Source organism: Silurus aristotelis (genome assembly GCF_946808225.1).
Source record: "Silurus aristotelis genome assembly, chromosome: 2".
NCBI lineage: Eukaryota > Metazoa > Chordata > Actinopteri > Siluriformes > Siluridae > Silurus > Silurus aristotelis.
Window position 1 is genome coordinate 25,134,579 of NC_139575.1, and position 17,617 is coordinate 25,152,195.

The 17,617-nt window shown below is 37.5% G+C and overlaps 1 long non-coding RNA gene across 1 annotated transcript; it reads left to right on the forward strand.

Moving 5' to 3' along the window:
* The first annotated feature begins 1,070 nt into the window (after window positions 1-1,070).
* On the forward strand, window positions 1,071-9,710 carry LOC310736907. Its single transcript, XR_014536703.1, has 2 exons — window positions 1,071-3,237; window positions 3,811-9,710. It is a non-coding gene; the product is annotated as an uncharacterized lncRNA (long non-coding RNA).
* The last annotated feature ends 7,907 nt before the right edge of the window (window positions 9,711-17,617 follow it).

Consider the following 17,617-nt stretch of genomic DNA (forward strand, 5'->3'; position numbering starts at 1 on the left):
AGACTAACTGAAGCTTATTTATGCACTTGCAAGAATATACAGCCTGTCAGGTTCCCTGGTGGTCTAGTGGTTAGGATGCGGCGCTCTCACCGCTGCGGCCCGGGTTCGATCCCCGCTCAGGGAACCAACCCCAGCCACTCTTAGTGCCGGTCCCAAGCCCAGATAACTGGGGAGGGTTGCGTTAGAAAGGGCATCCAGCGTAAAAACGTGCCAAATCAAACATGCGGATGGTCCGCTGTGGCGACCCCTAACGGGAGAAGCCGAAAAAAAGAATATACAGACTGTAAGGCATTACAATATTCCAACCAAGACACAACAGTTTGTACTGTTAAAAAGTGTGGACCACATTTCCTGTCAGATGAGAATTCATTGTTGCACCTTATGCTGTCATCAGCACCTTTCTTCTAACCGTATACCACATGACCTCAACATGGGATGCTAATATAACCATTGACCAGACTTGTGCATTTATTTATCAATACTTCTGGATTTGGTAATTATGGGTTTTATACCAGTATTTCCATATGGTTTTACAAAAGATTAAAATTGTGCGTTGTGTGTTTTACCTCTTGGTTTGTGCTAAATTGGCTGATAGATATTTTGATTTGTACATGACATAGATGGTGCTTGGAAACACTGATGTTTTCAGACCGTGAGAAACAGCATCAGAGTTAAAGATCTTGCACCCTCCAGGCTTTTAGTCCCAGCAGGACCCACACTTTCAATGATACGGTGGGGAGCAGAGAGGGGACATTAGTACATGTCCAAATTGTTCCTCTTGCCCTTTACTAACCTCCCCAAATCCAGTCATTAAATGTCATTAAAACAGTTAGATCCATTTGTGTAGGCAACACAGCAGAAGGCAGGAATATTAGTCCACCAGGGTCAGTTTGCAGTCCATGTGCTTGCTTATGTGAGCTCACAGGGGAGGTATTCAGTGAGTGGTAAAGTCATGGGTATGGCAAACATATATATATATATATATATATATATATATATATATATATATATATATATATATATATATATATATATATATATATAATATATATATATATATATATATAAACAACATTGCACTATTTTTAGCTACATATAAAGCAAGCATATAAGGCCTATAAGTATCCAGTGAAACTTGACAGTTCTGGTTTGCTTTAATAATCAACTCCAAGTATGGCATCTTTTGTAACTTTTTGCTAAAAATGGCACCCTCTTTTCATATGCAGAGTGTGCTTAAATATTAGAGAGTCAGTCTCAGTTTACATATGGAGAACAGTGTATAGGCAGAAACACAGAAACTCTGTGTGTGCACCAAGTGTCACACCTTTCACATCCTTTGCATGTGTGGTTGTAGAGGTTAGTTAGCCATAGCTGAGTGTAAGCTATAAGAGTGTGTGTGTGTGTGTGTGTGTGTGTGTGTGTGTGTGTGTGGGTGCAATCATGGTTAGAGCAGGGCAGTGTCCTGAGCTGACACCTGCCAACCACACGGCTGTGCAAACAAGCAACAGGTGGCCTCACCCAGGGCAGACATTTAACAATTTTACAGCAGATAACATAGTGCTTTTACTTGTTCTAGAATGACGCATGTTTTAAGACTGATAAAGAGTTTTTACCCTTGTAGATAACTGTGCACAATCAAACTATATTAACAATATTGATTCAAAAAGGATCATAAATAATTATTGCCAGTGTACATTGCTAAATGCTTTGTAGACGATGAACAAAATTGTGCACAAAACAACTATCCAAACTTTACAAAGAGAGCAATTGTTGTAAACTGCAGCTGCATCTGTAAGAAGAAAGAAAGCAGAACAGTCCATGTGAAGGGGGAAAATGCGTATAGGACTGTCTTGGCTGCTTCCTTTTTGTTTCTGCTTCAAACTCCCAGAGTAGTTGCAGCTGGCACATATGACCCACTCCCCTCATTAGATACCCATGTGTATTGATGGGAACCCCTTTACCCCCTGGTAAGTTTACCCCCACTTCTTACAATCTCTGGGTGCTTTAGAACCAGTCAGCGCTCTTCTTGAAATGCTGCCAACAGGGGCTGGCCCTAAGCCGGCGCAGCTGAAACTTTTACAAGCTCCCTGCTTGCAAAGGCAGGAAGGCAAAGACATGGTGAGAGATTTGTGAAGGCAGTCTCTCTCTTTCTCTCTCTCTTTCTTTCTCTCTCTGTTTCTCTCACTCACTCTCTCTTTCTGCTATCGTTACTACCTCTGTTGTCCTAATTTCTTTTAACCATGAACTTTTGGAGTGGACTACTGTTAACTGTGGAAAGGCTTTTCTCCAGTATTTTTTGTGATGGGGGTAGAGTGTATACGTGTTGGCTGCAGAGGGGAGGAGCTGAGGAGTACAGTGGGGAGAGCAAAATAAATGAACATACAACAAAAGCGAACGAAGGGGGCCGTGACATCACACACTGAGCTGTCCTGGACAATGCCTGAGATGCGGACTATGGACGGCAAGCACCTCACTCGCTTTTTATTTAACTATCTCAGCACATTTGTCTCAGGAATAGGGCAAAGCACTCCTTTTTGCTAGTCGCACTGGATTATTTCGGTGACACTTCTCTCTCTTGGCCAGCTGGCAGCATGGGCTCTGAACCCCTTTCTCGCCACAGCTGAAAAGGATTCGTCAAAGGCACAGCATACTCCTGGAATCAGTGTTTTTAAGAAAACCAAATGAATTGCACTTTTAACCTTCTTGCAAACTCAGCTTATTAGTGTCCTAAAAAAAAACGAGGCCAAAAGTTGGACTGTGGACTGGCGGATTCACTTTCACCTACAAAAGTCATACATTTGGATTGTTTTGAAACTTTTGTAAACAGAAAAGATGTCTTTCCTAAATTAGAGCATATATAACTGCACTTGTGCTAACCAAAAGAATATTTGACCATTATTTCTATGAAAGCGCGAATACGATAAGGGAAATTCGCTCGGAAAGCACAGGCATCACCAGGGCAGCTAAAGACGCTGCAATGACTTCTGTAGAAGGGGAACAGAGAGGCATGTACTACCTGGGACGAATGCCAAATGCTGACAAAAGACTTCACCACACTCCCTCTCTCTCTCTCTCTCTCTCTCTCTCTCTCTCTCTCTCTCTCTCTCTCTCTCTCTCTCTCTCTCTATCTCTCTCTCTTTCTGGGAGAAATCATAGTTCTTTATTCTAAGGGTGGCTTAAATCACTGGCATTATCTCTTAATTCGAACCTGCTCACAGAACAGAAGTCAAAGCTTGTGTAAGTATGCTGATATGATTCTCTACATAGTTGTGTTTTTCGCAACAAACGTGCAGGTTTTTTTTTTGGTACTTTTTTGTCAACTGTCAAAAGTGCTCATGGTGGGATGTGTCAAGATTTGTTGTTTTGCTAATTTTGGAGGGAATCCATTCTCCCTCCATGCCTAAGGGCCCTGGCAGTCGAGCGTCGTATAATGTTTGAGATGAAATGGTGAAGGGAAACCTACTTTGCCTGGCAACTCTTGCAAAGACTTTGCTCTCTCTCACCCAAAAGGAAGCACGTCCTCTAAAAATATTACTACCCCAAATTATTTCATCTTCCCTTCTCGCACTGCTGTGACCTCATGCTGTCTCTTTCCCATTAGTTTCTTGGCGTCATGCTTGAAGTAGGCAGGGAGCTAGGAGGGCATGGCTGCAGAGTGTTACTGCTGGCTTGGTTAGGCTCTCTTGCTTTCGCCTTTTTTCTCTGTCCTCTTTCGCCAGCAAATTATCAAGACACAGAAATAATCTTTAATTTCCCTCTTCTTCTACCTCCTCCTTCCCTGTCTACCCACCCGCCTATCGTGCTCCCTAGCCCTTGGCCCGAATTGCTGTGTCGTCCAGCAGAATTCATACTCAGGTATTTCCCACTTTTCAATCACTGTTTTCCTAACAATTAACTTTCTGCTTTTTTGACAAGTGTTCCCTTTTTCTCGCTTTTGTGCTCATTCTGGTTTCTTTCGTCCTCATTGTCCGCCTGTACACGTGTCTGCCTTCCCTCCGTCGCCATTGCTACCACATCCACCATTATGGTGCGGTCTGATTTAAGAATTACTCTCTACTAACGTGAGATATGTTAGCACTCGACCGTACTCGAGAAATCGAAGACTCCGCGCCATCTGATAACGAAAGAAACTTCATCAGATTTAATCATGTCTGTGTTTGTCGTGTATTCACAGCCAGGCTGAGCTCAGTCATATCATGCAACTTGTTTGTATGATGGCGGCCAACAAAGCGCTTTACAAAGATAAAGTAAATGAATGTATATAGTTTATTAGACCAAGCAGCAAAAGAATTGGGCTGCTTTTACAGTAAATTGCATTGTAGCGACCTTAAAAAACAAAAGGTAAGTGGCTTTTGACTTATAAACAACAACGCTGACAGGATAAAAATAACGATAACATTCTCTATTTCTCTGGACGCTGAGAGCTTTTAAGGTCATTTTCTTCTAGAGCTGATATTTAACTTTTATTGTAGAATGAATTCTACTGTAGAATAAGTTCTTCCAATGCAAGGAGCAACTTTGGAAAACAATATTTGAACAGATTTATAACCAAAAACAGCTTTAAAAAAAGTAACAAGAAGCTATGAATTAATTAGATTTAAATTGATCTATTCTTTAACATAAAGAAGATGCTTTCAAGCGATTGATGTCTATATAGTAGTTTTGTTGCTTTCCCTACCGCTGCATTACATGCGTACAAAAACGTTATCACTTAAGCCATATATACATACAATAACAAGTTTTTATGTACACATCCATTGAATCCACATGTTTGTCAATAAAATGCCTATTCCTATTTCACATATGTCTGTATAATATATGTAATGCATATTTTTACTGCACGGTTTGTGTGAACAAGTGGCCTTTCCGTAGTTCTGCTCACCTACTTAACAGATTACAAGTACGTTTTGTATAGCACATAACAAAAATCACTACCTCGTGCAGTTTTTTCGTAGCATAAATAAAGGATCAGTCTTCCGACCATTACAATGCTATCACAAAGCAAGAGGAAAATGAGCGTATAATGTTGTTCAAAAATCGGAGATGGAGAGAGCAGGAGAAATAAAGGGCGGGGTGACAGGCAGAAAATGAGAAGGATTTCCCCTCCCCTCTGCTATCCTCAGATGAACTTGTCGTGTTACTTCATGATATTTTCTTTCAGGCCTGCCATCTCTACTTCCTGCTATTTTTGTGTCCCCTCCTCCCCCCTCCCTCTTTCTTTCTCTCTCCCTCTGTCTTTGACTATTAGCGGCATGGTAACCAGGAATAAAGTCGCACTTCCTTTATCAGGAAACACATTTCAGCTATGGAGTTTGGTTAAAAGCGCACCGAATTACATCCATTTTATTTTGCCTACGTGAAACGATTTATGAGTGTTGGTAAGTGGGGTCCAATTTGATTTTAGACTAGGTTAGTCGAATTCATTAAAATGTACCCAGTTATGTCTATGGATTCTCTGCTTCAGTACTTTAGGCATAGCAAGATTGTTTATGTTCAAAGACAGGAATATGTCTCGATGAAAATTCTTCGTGTCTAACCTAACGCCACACAGTAACCCTGACAAAACCTAATTTACAGCTATAGCCTATGTGCCAAAAGTACTGTTTTTCTACAGCAGACGAAGAAACTGGACTTGATAGCTGCTTTTGTTTTCTGCGCCACTATCAGAGTGATAAGAAATGAACTTGGAGACCTCCACGCACACAGGACAGAGTTAAACTAAGTCGGCAGAAGGCAGGCTTCCTGTTTAGAAATGCTATTTTGGTGTGCTGGGTGGTTTCCCTGTTTCTGCTGAATGACAGAAAGACTAACAAAATTGATCCTTGGTAATTTTATGGCGTTGTTAAAGTGGCAAAAACCAATAATATAGTTCATCTGAATGTCAATAGCTGTTAAACATATTAGTGCTAAATCAGCCTCCATATGTGTTTTGTCACAGCAAAACCAATGTATCCTGTTTGAAAGGTGAGGCAATGGGTTTGTATATTGAAAATGAACAGGTAGTCAGTTGTTCTGTTTATAATTTTAGACCGATCCAGGCACTTACATGTAGCCTCTATCAGAGAGGTTGTGAAAAACCTATTTGCTTATCATTTAACTTAATATAATGTCAAAGGTGAAACAGCCTTCAATTAAATTCAGACTGGAAATCTTGCAGAAAGAACTATGAACAATGCGTTTGCAGAGTAAAAAGCTGCCTGATAATTACATCACGCTATCCGGTTTTATAGTTAAATATTCATTTAAGCATAATTTCCATTCTTTTTTTCTTTTTTTTTTTTTGGAAATGGCATCAACCCATGAGCTTCAGCGAGACATGACTCGTTAAACAAAAATCACATACATACAACAACAAATCATTATTTGGCAAAGAAATAATGTGAAGGCTGCAGTTGAACCGACAATGCTTTGAAAGAGCTTTTAAAATGCTTTCAGATGAAATCTGGCAATATTATACTCCTTTAGAAGACAAGAAGTGGACACTGTGATGTCATTGCCTGTATCATCAAATTGCTCTTTGCACTTTAGAGACCCAAAATCTACTTCGTACGTGGCTATTAATTATACAGATCTTTTATTTTTTACAAACATATTACATACATGAGATATAACTATGGAGAAAATACAGTTTTCCAAAATTATTCAAGTTTCCAGTTTTTGCCAAATCATTTTAAAGCTGCATTCTGAATCTTCATTCAATCATGCATTCTCATTTGACAGCAATTAAAGCAATTTTCAAAAACGGCTGCAAAATTAACATTTCATATTGCTGACTTAAAACCATTCACCATCATACTGATTTAACATCTCAATTAAGAGGTTTCTATTTGTCCTCGTCAAGCACCACCCCCAAACTCATGCTGTTTTTTCTACCCTTTCGACTTAAAGGGCCACCTTTTCCTCCACCAACTGCCATGCCAAAACATTTCAATCACTGCCCCCATTAATTAGGCCAAAGAGGAATTTTGCATATTAATGAGCTACCATGGTGCTTTTCACTGTCTCTGGTTCACATGCTAATTTATGCAAAGTGACACGGCAACTGCCCTACCCCTTTCTTGATGCCAGTCAATTGTTTAGACTACTCCCATGACCCTTGTCTGCCACCCTCTCTGGGCACAGCTTCATGCCAGAGCTTGGCATTGTCTAAATGCCTCAGCTGCCACTGTGGACACCGAGCTAATATGAGATCTGGGGTTTATTGAAAATAATAACAAATGATTAGATTTGCAGATGCAAGCTCACGTTAGAGCATTAATGATTACCCTTGTAAAAGTTACAAATCTAAAGAAAAAACTTTGTTTACATTCATTACAGTAGCAAATGTATTGAAATCATGCTGAATGTTTGGATTGCATAGTGTTTCTCTTCCATCTGAGTCAAGCTTTCTAAAATGGCAGCAGGACAGCCATTTTGTTTGCCCTCTCTTTAAACTTCCTCCATACTTGCTACTTACTATCAATACAAGATATTTTATGTACCGCAGCCTTTTAAACAGCAGACTGCGTCAGGTTTCTAAGGGTCAATTTTTACTTAAAATGGGCACAATCTCCTGGCACAGACTACTCATGCTATGTGCCAAACACTGAATGTCAGTTCAGAGTTATGGATGAGTTTTACACAAAATGAGCATGCTTTGTGATTAGAATCTTATGTCAGCTGACTATTTTGTTGTTCGCTCTTTTAAAAACAAACAAACTAACAAACAAAAAACTTCTTTATTTCTTACCCAACTACAGATTGTTGCTTGTGAGTTTAGATGAAGGGCATAACCTGACCACTGAGGAAAGATCATGGATGATGAATGAGATTTCACACAGAATTTCTGAACCTAGACCAGGATTTCTAAACTCAAAGCAAACAGGGCAGACAGGAAAAAGAAACAGTGAAAAAGTGGAAATCTGGATAACGAAAACACACATTACCTGATTGTAAAAAATGCTGTGATGTCACTAATTAACCTTTTTTTTTTATAATTTAAACCTCAATTAACCAGAATTACACTAACTAAAAGCACAAAAAATAAACATTTCATGTACAGAATAAGAGAATATTTGTCTTATATATAAATCTGACAAATTCATGCCAATTTACTATAATGAAAGACGACAAAAGAATGATTTATGGTATATAGAGATGAAATTGTGTTAGAGTGTATTGGTGAAAACACAGGGTTGGTGTTGGGCCACATACAATGGAGAATGGAACCTGAAAATATTTAAATAAAATGCACGTAATAGCAGATAAAATGTTCTTTGCAATATATTCAATATTTGATGTTGATTCTTTGGTTCGAAACATGCTAAATTACATGCTACTGATATTTTATTTAAAAAAATAGAACCCAGATATCAGAAATCCGGATTTTATGAAAAATAGGGAATCATCAATAATTCCAAAGAAAAAAAAACCCTGATTTCAGAGTGACCAAACAAATGAAAGTTATTGAAATTGTGATACTTTTTATACTGTCTGCCCAGAATGACTTTCAGGTAACTTTCTAGCTAAACTGACCATGCTAACATGTGCTTAATAGCAATTGTTAGCAGCTAACAGTCAAAGCGCACCATTTAAATGGAGTTCACAGCTTAATTAAAAAAATAAAATTAAATAAAAAACAATTCAGTAGAACACAAAAACTTGCAGTTTACACATTATGTTTTTCATCATCTGGTTTGCACATCGCTACATGAACATCGCTACATGAACATCACTACATGGGTGTGGCAGATGGCTGTGCAGAGTTCAATCACTCTGCTGCTGTCTATTTTTCCTTGGCAAATCCAGGTGGCTTTATCAACGGCTTAATTTTCAAAACGAATAAACAATTAAGCCAAAAAGTATTTTATGTGCTATTAAATACGCAATGGATAAAACTAATTAAATATAACACAATTACATTCAATTATAACACCTTTATCGTTGCATAAGGCATGAACAATAAGGACAAAGACAGCTTTTTAGTAGCTTTTGTGTATTGTGTGTTCTTTGAACGTAGTGTGCCTTAGCATTCATAAAACAAAAAGATTAGTAAAAACAATCGTGGCTAGATAATTATGTATTGAGTATTGTGCTATATGTTTATTAACTGTCTTTTTCCAAACTCTTGTTGCCTTTGCAGTGCTGGTGTGAAAGCTACTGTCCTTAAGGCTGAGGTAGTAGATTGAATAGTTGTGGGGTATTAATCCTCTCTCTGAGATAACTATACAATCTACTGTCTTTCCTAAGGAGACAGTCTGATCAACCCCCAGCTCGTGAATGACTGGACATCAGGGTGAATCAACACCTACTCATGGAGCTTTAATTGAAAGAGAAAAAGTACATTCCTAATGCTGGAATTGGTTTTATTGTCTGTTGTTAAGTAATTAAATTATTAGAAATATAAATTCAGGTAATGTGTTGCCACAAGATGAGGTAGTAGGTTGTATAGTTTGTGGGAATCATCACATCCTATTGAGGTGATAACTATACAGTCTATTGCCTTCCTTGTGAGACACAATGACATGGAGAAAGTCTTCAGCAGTTGATTTCTTCATAATGGCCAAAGAATTAGACTAGTCTACTGAACTGATAGTATTCCAATGTAAAATATTTGCCCAGCCATATTAAAATGCAATGATCTTTCTATAGACCACTTTGTACTTGTGCTATGTAACTGTTTTTTTTTTTTTTTTCCTCCAGCACCTTTATAAAATAAAATGTTGAATCAGCAGGTTATTAATGTGTAATTACTAACCTATTAATCCAAAATTTTAAATTATTCGAAATTTATGCTTGTGCAAAATACATGCCAAATATTTTCACATAAATTATATTCCATTCTATTATAAAAATGAATTCCTTAGAATATGTTTGGAAATGTGCATTCGGGAAGAGAGACACAACAAAGTTATTAAGTGATATGACTATTTTGCAGTTTGGAGAGAATTTAGGAGAGTTTTTTTCAATTAATACAAATTTACACAAAAGGAAAGTAAAAATAAAATGAAATATTTAAATAAAAAACAATTTTCAGATATTTTGAATATTATTGTATTTCTATACATTAATTAAAGCCTAATCTATCTATCTATCTATCTATCTATCTATCTATCTATCTATCTATCTATCTATCTATCTATCTATCTATCTATCTATCTATCTATCTATCTATCTATCTATCTATCTTAGGCTGTCAATCGATTAGAATATTTTATCTCATGGTTGTCATGATTTAACCTGTGATTAATCACAACTTGATCACCCATTCTTATCTATTCTAAATGTACCTTAAACTAATACTTTTCAAGTTTTTAATACTCTAATCAACATGCCATGGACAAATATGGATGTCTGTGCAAATGTATGTTTGTTATTAGTGAAACCAAACTCAATATAGAGCATAAAGACAAAATCCTCTTGTAAATAATCAGGACATCAAACCGAACTTTTGCTATGTTTCCACAAGGACGGTTAATGAGGTGATACCGGAGAAACTGTACCTCTTCTAACTCTCACACAGATTACAAAATCAGAGAATATTTGTCTTCAGTGTGTTGTTTATTAAAAGTTAGGCATTTTAAGCTTTGAATTCATATATTTTTTATGTCTGTGAGGCAAGTATTCACTGAGATTATTTTATATGCATATGTGTCTGTGAAGAAATCGCATCCTGTCTGTTTTCTTTATTTTTGAAAGGCGCAGCATTTTGTTATTATTATAAGTGTATACAAATAAAAGTAGACCCTTTATAGATTCAGAATTATGTATTGCTTTTATCTGTACGATCAAAAAAGACAGAGCATTTTGAGAAAAATTCCACAAAACGCGCCGGCACGTCTGTCAACCCCTTAACTGCCGGATGTGTACATTATGATGGAGTCTTGGATCCGCAGACTTGCCGCATCAGTAAAACAAATGTTTAGTGATTGAAAATGTTTTTTTTTAAAGGTTAAAAGTTTTAAATTTGCCCTTTTAATATTCATTTATATAAATGTTAATAAAAGTAGTTCAGTAATAATGAATTTGCATTAAGCCCTAATATATATATATATATAACATATGTAACATGGTTAACTCATGTCTTGTGCTTTTGTATTTGGTGTGGCTGTTCATTGCTCGCTGTTTTTTGCAGCCCTGGTCATATTAAAGTTTTGTTCTTTTGGTTACAAGGCTGCCATTTGCTACCAAGCCAAACTCGGAGCCAAGCAATTTATGCTCCATTTATCCTTGGAATCTTGAATGTATGCACTAATGGATTGACTGTTGAACCAGCATGAGTCAGCAGGATAAGTGCTAACAGTGATAGTGAAACATGCTGACATTTTGACAGTAAAAATTAACAGCGTGTATGGGGTACTCTGGAAGCCAACTGAGAAACAAACACAAGAACCAGTGAACCAACTTGTGCTCTTGTGAGTCACAAGACCTACATTTTCTCTTAAGTGCCTTCTAGTGGGTAAAAAGTACAAGTATAGAGCAGTCAAGCAAGCTAACGGAAGATGACCAATTTTTAGATGCCTTTATTGATACTGGTTCATTGAGCAATAAGTTGTGGTTGAGGTCAAATAAAACAGCACACTGTAGTAAACCTGGACATCCCCATCGCAGTTCCAGAACTCTTTTATAATCATCACACTCATAGCTAGAATCGGGGAAAGCGCAAAAGAAACCAGTAAAAAAAATGAACCATTTCATTTTTAGTACATCTAATGAGCTAAAATGACTTGATTAGTATTCACACCTTTAAACTTTTTTGAAGTTTCAGAAGGTTAACACTGACTTGCCTTCAGAAAGTTTAAACAGTAAATGAAGGTATGGTCTTAATACTGATTTGTGTAACTGGCCACTTCTCCTTGTGAAAAGTAGTTGGAATCTACACAAATCCACTTGTGCCTAGACCAAAGAGTAGATTGATATCTCATTTAACCATTAATGATACTGATCAGGACACAGGAGTCAGGTTGACCTTTAAGGAGTTTAGCATTTAACGAGGTCAGCATTTAAGAAAAGAGAGCACAAATCTACTCTGATAATGGTGTTTGGATATGTGTGTGTTGTAAATACCAACATTAGTAATGTTATAAAGAAATATCTTGGTGTCTGAAATAAAAGATTTGATCAAGGCAAACAAAATTCACCCACCTGTATGCTGATACCTACAACGCATTTTATCAGCTGATATTCTATACTGTTCTGTTTCATGTTGTGTTGTTGTTGTTTTTTTTTATATATATGACTGTTTTTCTATCATGTATAAAAAATGCATACGTGTCTTTTTAGATTTAAGGATGCAATACGTTTTGTGCACAATAAACACAGTTTACACATCTGTAGCTCCACATCTGCAAATCCATCCAGTTGTCTTCAATTGCGCAATACTACACCTAGAGGTTAAAACTGGATCTGCAACAAGTACTAACAGGCTCACTATTGCAGAGATACTTCCTGCCTCATGTTTTCTGCCCCACACCAGACTTTTGTGTTCTGTATAGAACCACAATTCTGCGAGGTGCACATAAATCAAAGTAATGGTCAATCTTATTTTCTATTTGTGTGTGAGTTCTCTATGGCATATGTTATGGGCTTAAGCTCTCTGTTGATGTAAACCTACTCCCAGCTGAAAAGATGGCTGGTGGTGTACTTTGCAATCCCCTAATGCTTTTAAATGTTTGCTGTGGCTCTACCCATGATCACTTGATGACATTCCTCATCTCTCTCGCAGATGTGTCGTTTCTTTAAATTGGGGAAAAAATCTTTCCCAAGTAAGTAATTTACCCAGTAATTTACCATCTTTTGTCTGGGTCTGCATGGAGGAATTACTCATGAACATTCTGGCTTAGAAAGTAGATTAGATTAGATTCAACTTTATTGTCATTACACATGTACAAGTACAAGGCAACAAAATGCAGTTTGGGTCTAACCAGAGTGCAATAACAGCAAGTGCAGGATATATAGTTTTTACATGAATTTACATAGTTAAATAAAATGAAATATAGACTATAAACAGTAATTTAAAGATGTATATGTACTATAAATGAAGTATACAGATGAATATATATGTACTAAAAACATAATATACAGATTAATATATATATATACTGTATGTGTGTACTATGAATATAATTACAGATGAATATGAATATATATGTACTATGAACAATAATATACAGATGAATATACAGTATATATATGTATTGTGAACATGATATACAGATGCCTATTACTATACACAGAGAACGGGTATATATACAATATGTTTCTATTATAGGATTCACAGACACATCAGCTCTTTGAAGCTTTTTTGAGTAATACAAAGAATCACTGATCATGGTGATGAATAGGAGAACAACATTCAGCACTGCTAGGATTTGCATTTTTATTGACAGTGTTCTGAAAATACAAAGGACAGACCACTGAAACAGGACCTTTCCAAAGATAATATAAAACTTGTAAGGAACACAGAGTTCTTGGGAAAAAATAATAGAACCGGTATGTTCCTTTCATCTCACCAAATCAGCTTGGTTAGCTTCACACAATCCATAAAAGCCCAGATAGTGGAGCTGGGTCAACAACCATACTCACACACCAGACAGTTACTACCATGGAAATCACCTCTTTGCTAAATATACTTCAGTTCCTGTTTCACATTTGACATTCGAAAAAGACTTTACACACTGTGGGTAGGCACTTAAAAGGCTTGATGTCTGGTTTTTGTGCAATTTTACAAATGGCCAAATATTGAAAAACTTTCAGTGTGCGTTTTTCTCTTCCATTAATCGTTGATCAGCATTTAGATATGATACAACACACATCCTGAATTGTTTGTTTATGGTTTTCAAAACAGTTCTCCTATAAGACTTACATGCTGACTTCTCTAGAATATACTGCCTATAAATGATTAGTAGGAAATGAATCACCCTACTCATTTCCTTCCATAAGAGAGGAGTGTTTGGGTTTTTTTGTGTAACACCTGGTTCTGCTAGGTTCGAGTTCCACAAATAAGAAGGTTGACATTACATCTTCAGTAAACAGTGTGCATTTTTTTATGAAACAATATAAATAAATACATGTCCATGAACAAAAGTTATTATTTATTACAGGTTCACTCTATCATAAAAATAAACAAAAAAACATTCATTCTCCACAAAGTTTCATTGAACAAAGAAATTGATCCATAACAGAAAACAGAGCTCCAAAGTTGACAAAAATGGCGAGTTTCTATAGCCTTTGGTGTGATTTGTACCTGTGTAAAGTGGTCATGTAACTGCATAATCTGTGATTTGGAACACTGGGGCTAATGGACTTTATAAGTGCAGACTTCCCATGAAAGAATGTGATCACGTGACCAGTGTGCTCTCTTTCTGCCTTGACTTCATGGGTTGAACCTATTGAGACCCCTGGTGTTCAAACTGTGCAACTGCATTTGTATTATTCGAATTGTACATTTTTAGGATGCACATCAGATTTTTTGAGATGTACCATGTACGTCATTACCCGCGTACTAAACATTAATTCATAAAGACTCTGTGCTACAACCCGTGCATAACTATCTTTGTGTATGCAAAAGAAGATGATTAATAATGATAACAATTATTTTTATTATTAGTTAGATATTAGGTGTGTTTTAACCACCCACCGGCAATCTAATACAACTTAAATCTAATATCCAATTTAAATGGCTTATTTTTGAGATTCCAGTGCTCTAGTATACTGATGTGATAAGGAATCTATATGACCCTTAGAGTTTTTATGCATTACTTACATTACAATACATACCTATAAAAACTTACCTGTGTAATGGGTCACCGTCCAGGCTCTGGAAAACTGCATAATAATATAAAAAGAAATGGTGGAGAGAACCTTATTATCAGACATAGTGCTGTTGGTAGCAAAGGCTCAACCATAGCTTAACCATAATCTAATATCACTTTTGCATAAACTGCAAAACAAGATATTTTGGTATCAGACAGTGCTGAGTTGTTTGTCAAGTACATTTGCCATATATTCTTCTTGTTGGCCTATTGTACATGTTCCACAGACATGTTTATGTTTTTTCTATTATTATATTTGATGTACTGTAAAACAAGTTGAACAATTTGATTACAAAATTTATTTGAGTGCATTATTGTAAAAATATTAGTAGATTCTATTAATGCGCTAAAATATTTGAATAAATGCACAAAATTAAAGTTCTAGATGTTTCTATGGCGACTGTGGCGGGGAAAAACTCCCTGGGATGGCATAAGGAAGAAACCTTGAGAGGAACCAGACACAACAGGGAACCCATCCTCATCTGGGTGGCACCAAATGTCCATTTATTACAGATAAATGATGTTAAGGTGTGCAGTGATGGTGATCAAATGCAAACTGTAGTCCTGAGCCAGTGTAGCAGACTGTTGATAACAACTATAGTCCAAATCCTTCCTCAAAGCTCTTGTGTTACGCCATAATTTTATGGATTTCCAGGCTGCTCCTTTACCCCGGAAAAATATACCGATCAAAGGCTTGACTAAATAAATATGTTTTCAACATCGACTTGAACCTTGAGATTGTGTCCGAGTTGAGCAGAAGGAAGTTATCAAGCATCCACTGCCTAGTGTCCTTTACACACTCAACTATTTTAGCTGATCTCTCTCATCTGGCTTTGCTGAAACATACAGGATCATCAGCAAAGCAAGTAAGAAGACAAAACCCTGATCAGAGGCCAATAGCGGGTCATTTGTCACCTTAACCAGCGGAGTCTCTGTGCTGACTGATACATTTCAAAAATGTTATTTCTAAGAAGGTGCATAACTGCTGTACTACAACCTTTTCTAGAATCTTGGAAATAAAGAGAAGGTTTGATATAGGGGTTAATAACTGCCAGTTTGAAAGATTTAGGTACATAACCAGTGCTAACGGAAGAGTACATTTCTAGACATTTTTAGAACAGGTTCAAGTCCCTTGTGGAATTATTTGTTTGATGAAACTTATAGCAGGGGCTCGAGAAAAAAAGTTTATTATTTGGATGAAGAGATCAATTAAGTCATTCCCTTGATTGGGAGTAAAATATTGTAATTGATTGTTATAATTTTAGTGCAATCTACAGGGTTATTTACAAAATAGTTTGGATTTATTTTAACCCAGCCATTAGGGTTGCACAAGCCAGTGCACTTTTAGTGCGGGTCCCAAGCCTGGATAAATGGGGAGGGTTGCGTTAGGAAGGGCATCCAGAGTAAAACGTGCCAAATCAAATACACGGATCACGAATCAGAAATTCATACTGGAACGGTCGAGGCCCGGGATACCAACGACCACCACAGATATTGTTAACCAACAGGGTACTGGTGGAAATTGGGCTACTGTTGGCCGAAAAAGGAGAAGGAGAGGAGGAAGACCTCTACAGAGATGGCAGGAAAAGAAGTGTAGGAGAGTGGAGGTTCGGGTTGGTACTTTAAATGTTGGTACTATGACTGGTAAAGGGAGAGAGGTAGCTGATATGCTGTAGGGGTGATTCTGAAGGAAGAGTACAGTAAGAGTGTAGTGGAGGTGAAGAGAGTTTTTGATAGGGTGATGAACATGAAGAAGGGTTGATGATAAATGTCATCAGTGCCTATGCTCCACAAGTGGGTTATGAGATTGAGGAGAAGTAAAATTCTGGACTGAGTTAGATGAAGTGGTAGAAGGTGTACCTAGGAATAAAAGGTTGGTGATTGGGGCAGACTTTACTGGTCATGTAGGTGAAGATGGCTTAAAGAAGAGGAATGTGGAAGAGCAGATGGTGGTAGATTTTGCTAAAAAGGATGAACATGGCAGTGGTAAACACTTATTTTAAGAAGAAGGAGGATCAGAGGGTGAAATATAAGAGTGGAGAAAGGTGCACACAGATAGACTATGTTCTATGTAGGACATGCAACCTGAAGAAGATCGGAGACTGTAAGGTGTTGGCAGAGGGCAGTGTAGCTAGGAGTACAAGGAGATGCGGTAGCAGGTGAAGAGGAATGTGGCAAATGCTGGAAAGGATGTACTGCAAGTTAGAGCAATAAAGAATGGAGATGGAAATGTTTTGACTAGTGAGGCGAGTGTGCTGAGAAGACGGAGGGAGTATTTTGAGCAGCTGATGAATGAGTAAAATGAGAGAGAAGGTTGGATGGTGTGGAGATGGTCAAACAGAAAGTCAATAGGATTAGTAAGGAGGAAGTGAGAGCAGCGATTAGGAGGATAAAGAGTGGAAAGTCGGTTGAACCAGGTGACATACTGGTAAAGCATAGAGATATTTAGGAGAGATGGCAGTGAAGTTATTACCCAGGTTGATGACCCAAGAGGATGCCTGAGGAATGGAGAAGGAGTGTGCTGGTACCGATTTTGAGAATAAGGGAGATGTGCGGACCTGCAGTAACTACAGGGGAATGAAGTTGATCAGTCAGACCATGAAGTTATGGGAAAGAGTAGTGGAAGCCAGGCTGAAAGAAGAGGTGACCATCTGTGAGCAACAGTATGGTTTCATGCTGAGGAAGAGCACCACAAACGCATTATTTGCTTTGAGGATGTTGATAGAGAAGTATAGAGAAGGCCAGAAGGAGTTGTATTTAGAGAAAACGTATGACAGGGTGCCGAGAGAGGAGTTGTGGTATTGTATTAGGAACTCAGGTGTGTC